Source organism: Nothoprocta perdicaria, unplaced genomic scaffold (assembly GCF_003342845.1).
Source record: "Nothoprocta perdicaria isolate Ctin4 unplaced genomic scaffold, notPer1 scaffold_222, whole genome shotgun sequence".
Lineage (NCBI taxonomy): Eukaryota > Metazoa > Chordata > Aves > Tinamiformes > Tinamidae > Nothoprocta > Nothoprocta perdicaria.
The window spans coordinates 390,775-409,351 of NW_020455427.1; the positions used below are offsets into that span (position 1 = coordinate 390,775).

General features: G+C 39.7%; 1 long non-coding RNA gene across 1 annotated transcript in view; it reads left to right on the forward strand.

Moving 5' to 3' along the window:
* The window catches only part of LOC112947177, a 36,249-nt gene that overhangs the window by 12,860 nt on the left and 4,812 nt on the right, over positions 1 to 18,577 (forward strand). Inside the window, exon 2 of the long non-coding RNA XR_003249358.1 lies at positions 12,419 to 12,534. This is a non-coding gene — a long non-coding RNA (uncharacterized LOC112947177). The remainder of the gene's footprint in view (positions 1 to 12,418; positions 12,535 to 18,577) is intronic.

Here is an 18,577-nt window from a genome sequence, read left to right on the forward strand (position 1 = left end):
TAAATAATGTAGTAGTGTCATGAAGGGATAAAAAGTTCTCTTAATTAAAAAGAAAGAAAAAGGGGCAATCAGTCAGAAGATATTATGGATTTTATGGTTATTAAATAGCCTGTACCAATTAGTGTTACGTGATTCTTTAAACCACTCTTTGTGACCGGCTGGTTTTCTCCATTAGGCTTAGATAAATAGGCTTCTGTGATATTCTCATGCAGGAAAAACTTTTAATTTCCAGATATAAATCGAGGAAGACTCTTTTTTATCAGGAGGGGGAGCATCAGGGAGTGCTTCAGGTGTCTGCTGGTATGGTTCTCTTTAGAAGCCCCAGTATGGCAAGGTTATTAACAGTCTGTGTGAAAGCATGCTGAATGTATGTATACTTGCATTGTGGTAATATTTATCTTTTCTTTTTAATGTCTAGTTTATCATGGCTCTTCTTTTAGCGGCTTCCCTCTACCTAAATACTAATTTTATCCTTCCTCTGATTACTCATCATCTCTTCACTGTTTTCTCTCCCCTTATCACTCCCAAAGAAGAAAATGATGCTGAGAAATAGTCTACTTTCACTCTCCTTTTACAGAGGAGAGAATGATGGAGCAGACATAGGAAAAATCTTTCAGTGTAAAGTAAAGGCTGTGTTCAAGAGCTGAACAGAGCTCATCCTTGAAACCACACAAAAGAATATTGTATTTTTGATGTTGTGAGCCCCGGGGGATATATGGGTTCATACTGTGCCAAATTCTGCTTCCAGAAAAGACATTTTTAAAAATAAATTTATCTCCAGATGATGAATAGTAGAAAATGGAGAACTTCACCTGTTACATTTATACTAACAGACTTGAATGGGCAACATCAAGGGGATATGCTTCTGAGATCATAATGATAAATTATTATCACTTATCTTTTTTTCTGTCGTTGTTGGGGATGAGGAGCTCCTTCAACATTCGTTATTCTGGGTCTGTATTGTAAATCCATTTGTTTTCATACTTTCTTTGCTTCATAAATAATTTGACTTAATCCTCCTACATGGCTATGATTTTTCCGGATCAAATAAAGATTTGACTTCTGGGGAAAAAATGCATTAAATTGTCTGGGGGGAGAAAAAGTAATAGCAACTAGGATATTAGTTGTACCTTATGCTATTAGCGCTAAAATACTTAAAATCTTAACAGTGAAAAATCCGAAGTAATTGTTCAAACCAGATTTCTCTCTTGTTTTCTGCAAGGTTTTGAGTGCATAGAGAAAATTATACCTGACTGTGAAGCTTCTGTGTCTTCTGTACGTATATCCAGCTTTCTCTTTGTTTATAGCAAAAGGTTGTTAGAGATGGAAACCATTTCATTTGTTTCATCAGCTTCATTAATTTTATGCGTAGACATGTATTTTTATTAGTGGAGGGTAAGTGTTTCTGTCTCTGTATTTTGAGACCTTGTTGAAGCAGCCCTTGACTCGGCTGCCTTCCCAGTAGCTCGTGGTGTCCGAGCTCCGTCTTGTCCATCCCGGCTCCTCGGGGCCGGTGATCACCTGGGAGCAGCGTCGTGCAGCGCTGGCCGCCCTCAGGGAGCTGCAGGGCCTGGGGCGGCTGCCGCGCGGCCCCGACCCTGCCCGGCGCCTGCGGAACAGGGAACGACAGAGGCAGCTCCTGGAAGCTCCGCTGGAGGTGGTAGCAGCCGACCTGGTCGGGCTGCGCCGAGCTGCGGGTTTCGTGCCTCGGACCTGCACGCACGGGCACTGCGGCACATTCGGCCCAGTGCGGGGAAAACCGCTGTGCCAGTACAGCGTGAACACGCTGTAGCCAGTTATTTGCGGTTGATTTTTTTTTCCCCCTGAAATATTTAAGTCCTTAAAAGGTTTATGGTTGTATGTGAACTTCTCATTCCAGTTTATAACTTAAGTACTTTCCAGGGTGTAGCTATGTGTTGATTCATTTTTTACTGAAGATGTAATCTTCCCATCATAAGCAGAAGTAGGAAATATTTTCTACTAAATCTAAAAGTGTTTTTTCTCTTTTACACCATTTACTCTAGTTTCAGAGTTGATTTTTTGTTTTCACTCTTAAGAACTCAGTTTCAGAAGACTGACAGTGAAGCTTGGAGCTTTTAAAAGAGTGTCAGAAGTCTTCTGTGCTTCTAATGTACCTGTGGTTTGTGTTGTAGTTATACGGTTATTTTGATTTCCAGTTTTTTACTCTTTCAGTTAGGCCTGTGTTGTAAATCAGCCAGGTTTGGGGGAACTGTCATGATTTTTGGAGAGAATATTTTACTTCATACAATTGTTTCGATTCCTGCTGAGTATTCAAGGTGTCTTTTAAACCAGTTTTCTCTTCCTCAGTAGTGTCTTGTTCGCTCATGGATATTGCACACTTTGCTTCCCATCTTGGAAAACTGTTGATTTCTGTCTGGTGAGAACAGGAGCATTAGCCATTGAACCGGGCTTACTGATGTTAGTGGCATCCGCATAGCAAAAATTTCCCATAAAAAGTTGGAAGCAAACAGTTAATTTATTTGATTTCCTGAAACAAGCTACTTGAGAAACTTGAGATCACTATTAATCCCAGTACTTTGGCCCACTTCAAGGACTAAATGTACTGCAAAATTTGCACTGTATTTTGTATTTGAACTAGATTATCTGAAGGTGAGTGGGTATAATTACTGCATTGCTATATAAAGTATAACTGTGAAGAAACACTGTGGCATATAGCTTCATGTAAAGGATGAAAGCTAAAGCAAAATCCCTGGATTCAAATGACCCAAATAAAATGTTAATTATGGAGGGATTAAAATTCTCTGTCCTCACAAAGGCATTTGAAAGAGTAGGTGATAATTTCTTCTATGGGCTATTCTTTTGATTATATGGGATGTTATTTGGGAAGCGCAGGGAAGATAACGTTTTAATTTAGCCCATTAAATGCTTTCATTTAATAGCCAGGGAAGTGGTGAAAAACATTGTAAGGAGACATTAGAGTTACGTGCAGGTGGCCAGACATTGGCACGGATGTAGCCAGCTGGGTACAAATCCCATCCAGCACTGACATCTTTCAGCATGAAAATAGGCATTTGGAAGAGTTGAAACTGAAAACTGTATCTGCTAGCCGTGGCTTATTGAATCAGAAAGCTTTTTGCTTCAAAGCAAAAATTTGATGAGGTCAGTTGGAGCTGAGCTGAACCTGCCTTGATTGGAAGAGAAGACTCTACCTGCTTTTGGATTTTGTGCTTCTGGCACATCTTGAATGATCTGTTCATGCAGAGCTCCCAGATCCACTGTGAGTAATTGAATTTTCTCCACAGTGGTATGTAACACAGTATTTTATTGCACTGTTTCTGTGAAACCCATTTGCAAGTCATTTCTGAGGCTATCTGAATAACCACAGCAGATTGACTAAGTTTGGAAGGGCCCTTTGGAGATCACCTAGTCCAACCCCCTGTTCCAGCAGGAGCACCTAGAGCATGTGGCACAGGGCGGCATCCAGACAGGTTTGGAAGATCTCTAAGGAAGGCAACTCCACTCCCTCTCTGGGCAGCCTGTGCCAGGGCTCTGGTCTACCAAAATTAGAGGACACTTTTGACTGGGACAGTGCTTAGTTTTTGTACACCTTGATCTGGAAGCTGCCCTTTATGTGGGTCCAGGTTTCAGAGTCCAGTTTTGGGAATTCTGTGGTTTGAAGTTACTAGTTCTAGGTCAGGGTGACCTAGAAGACGCTGTCAGACTATGTGCTGCTGCGTTGCTCTCAGCACTGCTGGTGCGGAGCAAAGCACGTGATGTGCCAGTACCTTTGTAAAGCACAATCATTTTTTCAAGAAGAAATGTCTTTCCCTTAATTAAAAGCGGAGGGAAGGAAAGGGGGGAGGGGGGAAGACAATCTTTTCAATGACTTCTAACAATTACTGTGCTCTTACAGACCCACGTATATGTAACTGTATATATGTATACATCTGCATATTGTTTGACATTTTCAGTTTGACATAGTGCTTTACTTTCCTAAATTCCCTTTAAAATTTGCATTAAAAACAAACAAATAAAAAAAAACAGAGATACTGTTGTGATATGAGAATTCCTATTGTTTTTATTTTTTTATGGAAGTAATGTTTCTGGCCTCCCTCTCCTTTTACTGACCGAGTCATAGTGTCTACCTAGTGGCAGGTAACCTATCTTTAACCAAATGCATTATGCTTTTTAACAGCAATGCTGTCCCTAAATGCGCAACAGGATGGTTGCCTAAATGTCACTGCGGAGAGGTGTGGTAGTGCTGGAGCGCGGCGTAGCTGCAGATCACCGCAGCAGACGTGCCCGTCACGTGCCCTGGTCGTTCTGCACCTGCGGGCTGCCCAGCGAGCACTCTCAGGAGCTTGAATATGTCCTCCTCCTGAGTGGGAACTATTAGCTGAGGTTCGAGTACTTGTCATATTTTTTAGTATCAAAATTGTCTGCTTTTGTTGTTGTTGTTGTTGTTGTTGTTTTTTGTTTGTTTTTTCTTTTGTTTAAAGGGGCTTGTCTAGTTTTCCCTTTCAACTGTTGGGTCTTATTATGACTCTGCTGTATTAATTCTCTGCTGTAAGACTCAGGGTTCCTTGAGGATGTTTCCCACTCGTTTGCAAATTACCCTTTAGCCTCTGACGTAGTGAATAGATTAGACTCCTTAAATACTTAAAGACATATTCTTTTATCCTTCGGTTGTTCTCTTGGCTACGTCTTGCTTTGATTTACCAATAGAATTTTGGCAAAAGATATTTTTCCATACCTGAAGATCCCTTTGCAATAACCTCTTTTTGATACTTAAGAATAGTATCAAATATTAGCATCAAAGGCAATATAGCGAATAAGGTGATAGTCAGCCTTGAGATATTTTGCAAGGCAAGCTTTTATTTTTTCATGTTGTTGCATTACTGCCTTCTGACTAAAACCATCATCTTTTAATACGGTTATTTTTTGAGCTGTTTATTTGCTGCAGTGAAACAATGCAGGAGAGATACTAAAAACTCCCGTTTCTCAAACTTGCCTGCCAGCTTCCATTAAAAATACCAAGCCAAACCCTTGAGCTGTGTGTAGTCTTTTAGCTCCTGTACGCAGCTGAATGGTCTCCTGAGGAATTCTGCAGAACCAGACCACCCGCTCCTGTTGCTTGGAGTGGTGCATTTGTTCCTAAGAAAAAAAAAAAATGGTTATTTCTGTACTGTGCTCTTAAATAAGAGGAAAAGCTGAAGGGGGGCTGGTGGCCAGTGTTTCCCAACATGACTGTGGTGGTAGTAGCTGCTGCCAGGTTAGCTGGCGATCTGCTGAGATGGGGCAAGTTTGTATCTCCTGTCAGGGTGCCCTTTGTAAACTGACAAAAACAAGATGGTATGAGGTCATATCCAGAGCGTGTTATAGCTCCTTCCGTGAGAGAGCTAACTAAGGTAATTACTATTCTTTTAATAAAGGCTTGTATTTGGCAAACCTTGGTAAGGGTCACCAAGGAAGGACTGATGTAGCATAACACAAAGTCACAACTTGACCTGATTGCTTCCTACAGAATATTTTTCATCTGTAAAATTCTTTTTATAGATGAGAGAAATAATATTCTTTGAGATAGAAATAGAAAGTACTTTTATGCTGAAAGCAAGTTATTTTATAAAGACTTTTAAAAAGCTCTTAAGTTCCTGCATACTCTTTCAAAATAAACTATTGAGTAAATGCTGAATGGAAAAGCGTATGTACTGATTTTATGATAAATGCTTTCCTTCACTGGGCCACCTCATTTTTTAAGTGGCATGCTCTGTGTGAATGAAAAGAACATACTAAGGAAACAGACATTATTTCAGCTGGTGATAAAACTATTATGCTTGAAAAAAATGGTTCCGTGCCTGCAAGACCCTGTGTTTGGGCACAGAAATCAAATAATCGTGTGTATAATTAGCAGTTTATATAAAGAGCTGCCAAATTTTCCTTGGCATTTCTGCATTCTGCTGTATGGTGTGGGAGGGTGTGCAGCTTCTGAGTGTCAGAGCACAGGGTCAGGGTGACCTGGAAGATGCTGTCAATGTATCTTGTTACTTTGCTTTGCACATGGCTAAAGCTGAGCAAAACATGTGACGTACAAAGAATTTTTTCCAAATCATAGTTGTATTTTTCAAGAAGGGAAAATGTTGTTTTCATTAAAAAGAAAAAAAAGCAGGGGAGAGAGAGAGAGAGGAAAAAAAACAGGAAGAAAAAGACAATATCTTCAAAGACTTTTAAACAATTCATGTTGGGCAGCAGAAAGCATTAAAAAATGCATTTGAGCTTTATTTGATGTCCTTTCATCCACTGATATTTGAGCACATACAAGAAATTGCAGAGTTGTAAAAGCACAGTTATGGTACAATAAACATAAATTTTAAGATTTTTGTTTTTAACTTTCCAAGAGAAAACCTCAAGCATAACATCATTGCTGTGGAAAAGTCTCCCTCCTCTCAGGAGAAGGTTCCATCTGTGCAGGGGCACCTTTGCAATACAGATAACCCATTTATTGAGTTAATATTAGAGCAAACAGGGAGTACTTTGGAGCAGGATTGTGTATGGCAACATAAAGTGAAGTGTCTGGTTGTAGCAAGTCAATTATATGTCAAGGCATATTCAATTGAAGGGTCTTACTTTAGAAAACAGACTTGTTTTTTTTATTATTTTATATTTTAAGCATAGGAGAACATGAAAACTCTAGAGTTCACAATACACTCAGAGACCATTGTATAAATACTATAAGGGAATACTTTCTCTGAAATATTTTGGCAGAATATAGAGCACATCCGAGTTATTTCTTCTTTCGTTTTAAGACTCTTAATCACAGAAGTGTCATGATAAATCCAACCCTTTTAGAGGCTTTATGCAAGTTTAATGCGATTAGTGTGATTGGCTGCATATCCCAGTCCAGCAAAATGCTTACGTGTGTTTTTAGTACTCAGCAAGTCAGTAATTTCACAAAAATCTCACAGCTATCTGGGGCATGTGGTCTGTCATGCAGTTTTGATTTTCTGTGATGAAAAATGTTATCCTTTGTCTTGATAGGAAGCTGAATAACTTGGAGATGGATGTTAACATGGGAACGTAGATATTTTTAAATGTTAAGAATTTAAACAACTTTATTTAAGTCTTTCCTCTAAACTTCTGAAAATGTCTTGAGAGGTGGACAATCTGTAGATTGATTAATAAGTGCCTGCTCAAATATGTTTGTCCAGCAGTGTAAGTGGAAATTGATTAAAAACATCACCAATACAAAGCCGGTCTTCTGGCACTAGCAATGTATTGCTTAAAATTGACTTTCTGAAGTAAAATAAAGTCCGATATAGTACAGAAAATATTCTGTACTATACAGAATATATAGCAGTGCTTGGTATTATACGTGTGCTTCAGAGTCTAGAACCTCTGGGTGTGAAACAATATCAAAGCAATGCATTACATCTGTTTTAAAAAAATATATGGTCTGAAAAGCCATGGTGTTGTTTGTTTAGTTAAACTAGGTTTATAGTTTTTAATAGTTTTTAAGCTAAAGTCACCATTTTTATATTCACAGAATATTCAAAGTTGGAAGGGACCTCTAGAGATCATCTAGTGCAACCTTCCCACTCCAGCAGGGACACCCAGAGCACGGGGCACAGGGCGGCATCCAGGTGGGTTTGGAAGATCTCCAGAGAAGGAGACTCCATAACCTCCCTGGGCAGCCTGTGCCAGGGCTCTGGCACCCTCTGTATAAGAGGAGGAAAGATTCACAGCCTGTTTATGATCTGTAGAGGCCTTGAGACTACTGTGAAGCTGAGAACTAACCCGTTATCTGGTTGTAGGGAGTTTGAAGGCGGCTCTGCAGCTGCGAAAACAGGGGCCTTATCTGGTGGTGAGGAGCAACTGAGGAATTTGGAGGCAGCCATGCCAGGAGGCATGGGGCCAACCAAAACACAGCTGACCTCTAAGCCAGTTTGGAGGTCAAACCTGAGGCGAGGGAGAGGAAGATGAGGAAGGCGGGACCCTCATAACGAGACCAGAGACCCCCACTGGTGGGCGCGCATGCGCACACCCGGGAATATTGGATAACGAAAAAGGTGGAGCTTTGCCCGCCCTCTGGTACACCTCCTGACATGTGGTGGCCCTACATGGCGGGATGCGCCAGATATAAAAAATAATCGTGGATCAGAGGAGGAGAGAGACTTCCAGCCGAGACCAACGTTGTCTCCATGGGGACGCCCGCAAGCTTGGAGCCTGTCAGCCACCTCTGGTCCACGGCGGGGGAATGATCGGTCTCGCTGTCCTGCTGGCAAGTATCCTCTCGTAAGTAATTGCTACGTAGGCGCCTCGTTCCGCATGTAGTTGCTAAGTAGTCATCTTGCTTTAGTGTGATGTTAGTGTGAATTGTCCTAAATAAACTAAGGGGTGGATTTTGCTCTCAGTGTGTGTGCTTTCAACTGCCGAGCCCTGAACCCATCCAGAACACCCTCACAGGGAAGAAGTTCCTCCTCACCTGGACATGGAACTGCCTGTGTTTCAGGTTGTGCTCATTATCCCTTGTCCTATCACTGGCCGGCAATAAAAACAGCTTGTCCCCTTCTTCCCTGCATTCTCCCTTCATGAGCTTATATATGTTAATCAGATCCCCTCTCAGCCTTCCCTTTTCCAGAGAAAACAGGCCCAGCTCACACATACGAATCTCTCCTCATACGAGTGATTTTCCATTCCCTTAATCATCTTAGTTGCTCTTCACTGGACCCTCTCTAGAAGCTCCACGTCCCTCTTATACCAGGGAGCCCAGAACTGCACACGGTACTCCAAGTGCGGCCTCACCAGAGCGTGAGTACTCCAGAGGGGCAGGATCCCCTCCCTTGACCTGCTGGCAACACTCCTCCTGATGCAGGCCAGGATCCCATTGGCCTTCTTGGCCATGAGGGCACACTGCTCACTCATGGTTAACTTGGTGTCAACCAGGACTCCCAGGTCCCTCTCCGTGGAGCTGCTCTCCAGCAGGTCGAGCCCTAATCTGTACTGATGCCTGGGGTTATTCGTCCCCAGGTGCAGGACCCTGCACTTGTCCTTGTTGAACCTCACGAGGTTCCTCCCTGCCCAACTCTCCAGCTTGTCCAGGTCCCTCTGGATGGCAGCACAGCCCTCCGGAGTGTTGGCCACTCCACCCAGCTTGGTGTCGTCTGCAAACTTGCTCAGGGTGCAATCTGTTCTTCTTTATTGAAGAACAGAAGTCACTTTGGTAGTTTAATTTTTAATTAATTTTAATTTAATTTTAAATTTAATTTTAATAGATATTCTCAAGTCAAATTACTTGCTAAAAACTAGAAGAAAGATTATGTTTGTTTCACAGATTCATAATAATTGTGCTGGTAATACTGTCTCTTAGAGCAACAGAAGGCCTATCATCTAGCACATGTACCTGTTACTGTTACTGTTCATGACAATACATGTTACAGTTCATGACAGTTGTAGAGCTTGCAGAGAAAAATGCTTTGGACAATCATTTCTGTTGCCAAAATAGAAAATTCTGAAAGAAAGTATATAATGGGCATTTGGAGTAGAATCACACTGAAATTTGCTTTCTTGTCAGCTGAGCTGGGGAGTAGCAGAATTCATGTAGTTCATTTTCCTGTGGGAAGAGGTTTCTTTGGATTTTTATGGAGCAGAAAGGTCTAGAATTACAGAGGATTTCTGACTTTATATGTTCGAAGAAATTAAGTAATGAGTAGTCACTGTCTTAGAATAATAGAAATGCACGTCTGAATTTTCTCTTTAGTGAAATTAGAGTGGATCTTGCCAGTATTAAAGTAACACGTAACCCTTCAAGGGTGACCCGTGGAAAACAATAAAAAGACACTTGTAGGTTTTTAAGCAATTTTAACAAATACTTAAGATGCAACAAAACTTCCTTAAAATTGAGTAGGAGACTTTTGTGTAGGACTAAGATTAAGTCTGCCTTAAGAGCTTGAGCTCAGACACTGTACCTATTAATCATGCTTTGCATAAATGCTTATCAATGACTGCATTTAACTAGCAGGAATACAGTTATCAGACGCACTATTTTCTTATCTTTGGTTATATAGGTGGTTTCTATGATTCTTTATGATTGGTTTCTTTGGTTTTTTTTTTTACTTTTTAGGATTGTATATATGGAAAATAAGGAGAGAAAGAAAAGAAGTACATTAATCAGTACCACAGTTGTGACTAGGATATGTAAGAACAAACCTGGGTTTCTTCTAAGATTTAAAAGAAAAAAAAAAGAAAAGAAAATCCCTCAAATTGCAGAAGCCGATTTATGTAGTTTTTAATGCCTCTGATTTCATGTTCTTTTTGTTATTTCATTATTTACACTTATTTTTTCCTGTATTCATTCATACAAAGCCTAATATTTGACATGTAGTATTGGAATCTTGGGAGGAGTATTTGACAGCCGCATGCTTTTAATTCTTCACATGGGAGGAGGAAAGAATCATATTAATTCCTAGATACTCCTTTTTGAAGTTTCGAACTTCTAGAATAAGTGTTGTGTGCCGTGTTTGAAAGGAAATAGCTGATGTCATTTCCTAATGCTGTAAGCACACTTGTTTCTATGTGCTTTTTCTGCATACATATACAAATTGCATTTATTTTACTAAATCTCTTTCTAAATTGACTTTGTTAAATTGGTACAACCCTGATTCTGCTGAATTAGAGTGCTTTAATTTAGCTTGTTAGGAAATTAAGCTAAATCAATGTAGTTCACTTATGCTGATTTAAGAGAGCTAAGTTGGCCCAGTTCCCTAGTGCGTGTGGGTGCGTGTTTGAACTATTGAAAAGAAATAAAGGGAAGGTCATGTTACGTGCCTGACAATCCTGGAATTGTTTTCTTCTCATTTTTCTCTGGAAGAAACCCAGCTAAAACAGGAAGTATAGAATAAAGTCAGAAAGAAAGCGAGAAAGAAATCAGAAGATGTTTTCATTATTTTGCACCTGAGGGACTAGTAAAAGTGTATTATTAGTTTGGGTAGATTGTCGTGGGTAGGTTTGTACGTTTGGGTAGGTGTCAGGGTCCGTTCATAACGGAGAAGATTTCTTCATGTTGCAGCTCTCTTCCATGGTTAGTGCCTGCCTGGTAAGTTATGTTCGTACCAGAGTAATGAATGGCAATTGTGAGTATTTGTGTATATTAATAAATCAAAAACAACAAAAAGAAAGCAGGCATTTCTGCAAGAAAACTTTAAAAGTGCTTACCCTGCCCCAAATCTTTGAACTATATTCAGATTTAAGTATTTCAAACTCTGGCTACTTACTGGGCTTGTGACTCTGTCAATCACGGTTTCAGGGGTATTGCTCAGAAAAGTTCCTCCTTCCTCAAAGAGAAGAGCAGCCTCCAAATCATTTCTATATATATATATAGAAACAAATTCTGTATTTTTAGCACACAAATTAATGTACTTGTTGTCTATTTATGTTAAATTTTGGTGATATAGTGGATTAGAGATGGTACCAGAGGCACTGTTTCAGTTATGTAATCTTGGTTGAGGTCTGAGGTCTGGATAGGATAATGATGTTGAACAGCGTATGACATTAACTTCACAAATATAATCTTCAGTAAAAAGGGAAAAAAAAATGTAGTGATCATCCTAATTTCTTTATTCCCTTTGTCACAGTTGAACAGATGAATCAAGTGGGTTGTTCAGAATCTAATATTTTCCTGGGCAAAAATACTTAAGTTAAAACTGCTAAATTAAGAAAATTTTCATCATTTTATGGGAAGATCACATTGCTTTCCTGATTACAATTCTGCGAAGTGATTTAAGACCCAAAGACCAAATTGAGATGGTCTTCCAAGTCTTCATTGTAGGTCTTCATCTGGAAACTGACTTCAGCACTCACAAGACTTAACTATGAATGTCTGTGCAAAACAGGCATTGGAAGCCTGTGCTTCAAAGAGAAGGCTAGTATTTTTGCATTTGCATGCTATGTGCTTGCATTTTTCTGTCCAGTGTGTTTTAAGAACACTTTAAGAATACTCTGTCCCACCGCGCAGGTCACTAAGCAAAAAAACAAACAAGGAATCTCAGGTACCTGTAGAGCAAAAACTTTCATTACGGAGCATTTCTCCCTTCTGCCTGTCAGAACTCATCTCCTTTTAGTTTTTGAATGATGCAGGTATTGATGTGACTGTGTCAGGCAAGAAACCTTCCTAGGGTTTCTTTGCTCCATAGAGGTATTTAGGTGATCATTAAAGATACTTTGATGGATGCTTCCACTGGACAACGCTGTTGCGCTCTACAGCTGTATGATGGTAGTGGCTCTCAGCATGATTCTGTGTCGATCCTGTTCTGTTCAAAAGTTTCAGTGGAGCATGAATAGAAATGTCGTGAATTTATTTCCTCACAGCTAATACATTTTCTCTCCATTTAAGGGCAAGACTCATCAAGTAACTATATCTTTTTTTTTTTTTTTTTTTTTCCAGAGGAATGTCTTTTAGTTTCAGAAGAATGATGTTCTTCATTCCTTTGGAGGACATGCATGCAAACTTCATCATGTGGCATCAGTCTGGAAAAAAGAGATCCTGAAATCAAAGGAGAGGTGCAGACCTACCTTATGAATATTCTGGAAGGTTTTGTAGGAGGTTGGATTCGCGTTAGTGTGAATTTTAGTACATCTACCCTTAGTTCCATCAGGATGGAAAGTGTCTCTGATTAATTACTTGCACTTTGCATAAGAGGAAAAAGAATCTTATTTTTCTTTAAATCTGCATTCAGAGTATGTTGTCAAGACTCATACCTCACTGTACTTAAGTGGCCTATTCTGCTTAATTTTTTCTGGTTTGTGTTTGCTGATTGAACATTAAGCAGAGCTGTGTGTGATCCCTGTATCTTGAAGTACCTTGTCTGGCAAGGACAACTGTGCTTAACGTGAATTAATTGTACTTGTGAGGGCTCACTATTACTAAAACTTAAGGTAGCAGGTTAGAAACAACAAAATGGAAAATGTATTTGGCAGTCACTTTTGAGGGAAAAAAAAATCATAAAATAAGTTTGCATTTGATAGTGAGGTTAAAATATGTTCTGTTATCCAGCATTGACCCATGTTGAAATAGTCACTGCTTTCATTGCAGATCTGCCTACTTTTGGGAGGGAAAAAACTTATGTCACGAACTGTTTCTTTACTGCAGCTCATGGATGGCTTTGCCCAGTGCCCTGAATGGTGTAGGGAAGCTCAGGTGTGGATGGGAAGGAGTAATGGGCCTGTGTCATCACGTGGGCACATGCAGGACTGAGTTACATGGGAGCATTCTTGTTTCTTGGAGGGCACAGAGATGCATGATGTGAATAAAAAGTGAATCTGCTGCCTTGCCCTTGTGCCAAGTTCAGAGTCTCCGGGAAGCGGCTGATGGTCTGAGTTTGCTGCTAGCTACCCATGCACCTGCACCCGTGTTCCTGATGTGGCAGGAACTGTTTGCCCAAAATAATTATGTGTTGTAACAGTTAAACAAGGTATTAGATTATTAGGCAGGAGTTAGGTAGGGGTTTTTTTGATGTTTTCATGTCCAGTTCCTGGAGAATCTCACTAGACTTATTCCTGCCTCAGTAGTAGGTCCCTAGCTAAGCCCTAACAAGTTGGTCTGCCCTACTGCAGAGTTCTCCTGAGCTCCTGACAAGACATTTGTCTTTTGAAGGGAAATGTTTTTAAGGAGGCTGGACCACATGGCTCATGGGGTGATGGATGCAGACTGTGAGGGCTGCAGGCAGGGAAAGTCCATTTCCTTTTGGAAAATGAGAACGTATGGTGGCCATTATGCAAATAAAAACATAAAGGCTAGGGCTCCCTGCAGCGCTCTGTTCACAGAGGAAGTTTATTAAGGAGTACATCTGTCTGGCTCCCCGTATCTCCTACAAAGAGCCGCCTAGTTGTCCTCTGCTGGGTTTATGTTGGCCGTCTCTGGGCACACAGCTGCCTGCTGGCACTGGCTGTTGCTGGAGCAGCAGGGGCTGCCGAGAGGGGATTTTGAGGGGCCTAGTTGCTGCAAGTGGTGGGGCCGCCTGCTGCCTGAGATGGTCACCGTATCCCCAGGGTTTTTGCCCTTCCCTTTTTCTCTTCTGCTTCATTCTTAAAGGAAAACCCTTGCTCTTTTAAAGTTGTTATTAAAGCCGTAATTTACAGCTCAGTTTCTGATACCTCAATAGACTTCTGTCATAACTCTAAAAAGAAATTATCTAAGAGCTTTAAAAGAAAATGGGCAATTTGGAGCCCAAATACTTTATCCCAGATCTCTGATATTCTAGCTTGTAACTGCTAAGATAGTGAAGTAAGAGCTGCTCGTAGAGAAAGGAGGGATGCAGCCTTTTTTTATCCTTCAGTGCACCATCTGCAGATAGCAGTATGAAAGAAAAATGCCTTGTCAGATAAGCCTAAAACTTATTTAATAGATTAGAATCTTTTTCAACATAGCATATGTTAAATGCCAAACATGTCTGAATGGTTATGAGCAAAAAGTAATAGCAGGCTAATGTGATAAGATAAAATAAACAGAACCATTTTTCAAGTTGCGCACGGGGAAACATGGGCTAAAACACTGTTACTTTCTGTTCAGCATTTGTAATATGAATTGAAAGCTATGTTTCTGCTTTCTTCTGGTCTCCTGAGGTAAACACCTGTTTTATTATATTACATGGACCATAGCTGATAGGAAGAGATAACAGTGAGGATGGAAAAAGTCTATGTAGATTGCATTTATTTCAGGCTCCTGAGAGGTGTTTTTTCATTGCAAAATAATCACAACAGGAAAATCCATTTAGCTAAAATAGCTGTGATAAGGAAGAACACCTCTCTTTTCCCTATGCTTTTTCCTTTATGTGGTCCCCAGTGGAGAAGCTGCTATTCATGAAGTTCCTTGGTGCTCCTTGGAAGTTTGCCTTGAACCAGGTCCTGCTAGTGAGTCCTAGGGCTAATGGGCTCAGTCTGGGGCGTCATTCTGCGTGCCAAAAAGAGGATCAATTGAGGGAATGGGAGCACGTGCAGTGGCGACCAGATCGAAATACTGTTGTATTAAAAAATCTTCTCAAAAAGGGGGATGAAATGATAAAACTAGATAAAATTAAGTTTTAGCATTTTGTCCCCGTTCTTTCCCAAGTCAGCCTTATAATACAGGACTTAACAATATGGAAGATTTGGTCACTGACCAGTCAAGAAGAGAAAAAAAAAAAAATACAATGTAAGAGTTATTGAGTTATTGTTTCCTACATGAATGTAATGATCCTGACTTGATGATTCCATAAATAGGTTAAATAGGGAGCCATTTCCCATGCATTTGATCAGTGAGCTGGTTTCTCAGTGCTGCTTGGTCTGCGTCTCACAGCACCTACGAAGAAGCTCTTCCAGGACTTACCACCACCAGTGATGAGGAGCTCTATTTCAGTCGTTCACTCAACTTACTCAGAACTTGTTCTTTTGCCAGCCTCAGTTTTCTTAGCTGAATTATTTCTTCTTACTCTCTCTTGTATTTGTATTGTGATTTATTTGCAGGGAAGAATTTTGTTTCCTTTTTGGCCTTTTGAGTGGTTAATCAAGCTAAGTTCTTTCAGTTTTCCATTGTTCTAGTTGCCCTCATCCAACTTTGTGTCAGTAAATTTAGGAAAGATTAACATGAGTGACCGGAAGTGTACCCAGCACTCTAGATGAGATTTTTAGTCTAACATTCATAAATTTCTAGCAGATAGAGGTCTGTGCAAAAAATTTTTAGTAGATACGCAGTAAGATTGTTCATCTTTTTCATAACTCTGATGCACTGATTTTGGTTCTGGTTTGTGTTATGAGCAAAGCAGGCAAGTGCTTTACTGGGACAGGGGCAACAAACAGGCACAGCTGTACTGTTTTCTCTGCCCTTCTTTACCAAGGAGAGCCAGGCTGCACTTTAGGAGAGATCAAGATGTGTATAGAGTTTAGCTACTGCTGAAGACAATTTGAGGCAGCAAGGATTAACCACACTAATGACTAGCATTGATTAACCAAAGTGATTAACCTGCACAGGGCTGGTTCTCACTTCTCATCCTTAAAACAGTAAAATTTAGGTTTGCCTTCATTGCCTAGAAACATTGAGTTGAATTGCCTTGTGGTGAACAAGTATGCACAGGTCTTTATCCTGTAGGTCATAGATAGTTAAAAAAAAAAAAAAAAAATCTTTCTCGGCTCTTACATGAGTTATTAAATTCAGACTGATGGTTGTTATTCCAGGCCACAAAATTGTAGTGTTTCTGCATGATACTGTGGCCTTTTATATTATGGTTTCTCTTAACCTTGTGTCGTCAGACAATGTATATTTTGCCTACATCTTGTATGACACTTCTTTTAGATAGTGTGGTCTTCAGTAGTTTTCCACGTAAATAGGTATATAAATAAACATATTTGAATGTTGCCAGAGCCAGACCCACTAAGTCTGGGTGTCATGAAACAAATCTAGGAGGAAATTGTCAGTTGTCAGATGTCTTTTCCTCATGCTTTCCAATTCTTGCTGCTTTGCTGGAGAGAAGAGAGTGAATGTAAAGCACTGCATCTTCTTAACCTGTGAATGACAATGCTTTTTTCTGAATGTGCTGTGAATATATTAAACATTTCTACTTGGTAATGGCTTTTTTGCTTTACCATTGTGTAAGAAAATGTAGTTTGTTCATATTAGAAGGACATGCAATATTGATATATAACTAATTACTAGACTAAGTTTAATTCAAGTAATAATGTGCCATACACTCCTACGTTGGTGACTGTTACAACCTAGTGTTATGGCAGGGAAAGGGCTGTAATGCACATTGAGAGAAGTGCACAGACTGTCATCGTACGAGACTTTCTTAAATACCTAAGGGGTCTCCTACTCTACTGTAAATCAATATGCTAAAGCAAGAGCTGCACCTTCTAAATGCCTTGCTCTTCTTTCTCTAGCCTTTGTACCATAAAGCCAAAGATTGGGGTGACCTTTTATCCCAGACATAATTAGACAGGCGTTTGAACTGCGTGTTTAAAACTTCTTCTTTCTTTTTAATAGAAATGCTTCTCAAATGCAATGCAACACATGCAAAACGGTGTTTTAGACTTGCCACTTGGTCCTTTCTGTTTCGCCTTGCTTTCCTACCTGTTGTGGAAAGGCCCATCCTTTTCCCAGTTGTTTCTGCTCTGCACTTGTGCAGTTCAGGATGATCTTGGAGTTAAGCATCCAGCAAGGATCTGTGCAGTGGCAGAATGTAAAAGCTCAGATTTATTTTTCATTTGGTTTCATATGTTAGATGTATTTCAAAATAAATTTACTAAATCATCTATTGATTCTCCTTTAGGACTGATATGGGATGTTCTTGTTCTGATAATTCATTAGTGTGCAAAAAGGAAAAGACCCCCTTTTTCCAAATGACATACTGCATAGTTCAGGTGAATGGAAGGCTCAATTCAGGACTGTGACGTGCGGATTTCTGTGTGTGTATAGAGGTATATCATGTATACATAGTTTATATATGTGTGTATATATATATATATATATATAAAAATTAGCAAAACTTATCAGCTGAATAACACCACAGAAGAGTATTTGAAAGGAGAAAAATCACAGTTTATGAAGAGGTCCTGCACAAAAGCAGGTCGCAAGCTGAAAGACATGCTATTTGCAGAGGTTTGGGAGACAGGTTCTTTAATCCTATGCAGAAGACTACTCAGGATTAATCAGAACCTAATGTGGTTAATATTTTGGGACTTTGTTAGGTGCCTGCATTGTTCTGGACTTTGAGAGTTGTCCGTTATCGGATAACCAAGTTGCCTTCTCTTTTATCTGCATTTGCCATACATTACTTTTATCATTCAAAAGAGAAAATAACCACTTTCTATTACTATTTAATGCAAACAGTTTAAATAATGACAATAATCAAGTGTCTAAACTCTTTGCCTTAATTCTTCATTATGGTTCTCCCTTCAGTAGTGCCACCAACTCTGCCTAGTTTCTGGATTTTGTAACTTTGAGGTTTGGACTGCCTATAAAAAAGTTTTTCTGTGTAATTAAGACTACGTAAGAGTATGTAGCACACCAAAAATATACTGAAAACACATTTGCTTGTAAGAATTTATTATACCTCTTTTTATATTTTGCAGCTATAAACTTCTTGGCATAATATTCCACCTTCACGAGATGCTAATAAATATATATTTAGAGGGAGAAATGAATGCACTATGATCTAGGAGTCACTGGTAGGAGAAAAATCCATTTTGTCCAGCTTCCCTGGAAATTAATTGTTTGCATATTTGTTATTGTGCAAGACCTGTTGAACTTTGTTCTATACTCAGACTTGCCAACTTTTTGATGTTCAATGCCCTGAAATGCCAAGCATATTTAAGAAGAGACACGAGTGACAGGATGTGTTTGATTATAGCCAGGGATAGGGGCAAGTACATAGTCATTAAAGTGCACTAGAAATCTGTCCACTGTGGTATTTGAGTTCAATATGTTAGGTACGTGTAAATACAGAAGAAAGTAAAGCGTTTCAAAGTGCAAAGGTCTTCTGTGTTTAGAATTCTTCATATTTTTGTGTGTTTAAGTATTTATGAATTTATAGGGGAAAAATTGTTCACAGTTCAAATTTGGAGGAGGATGTCT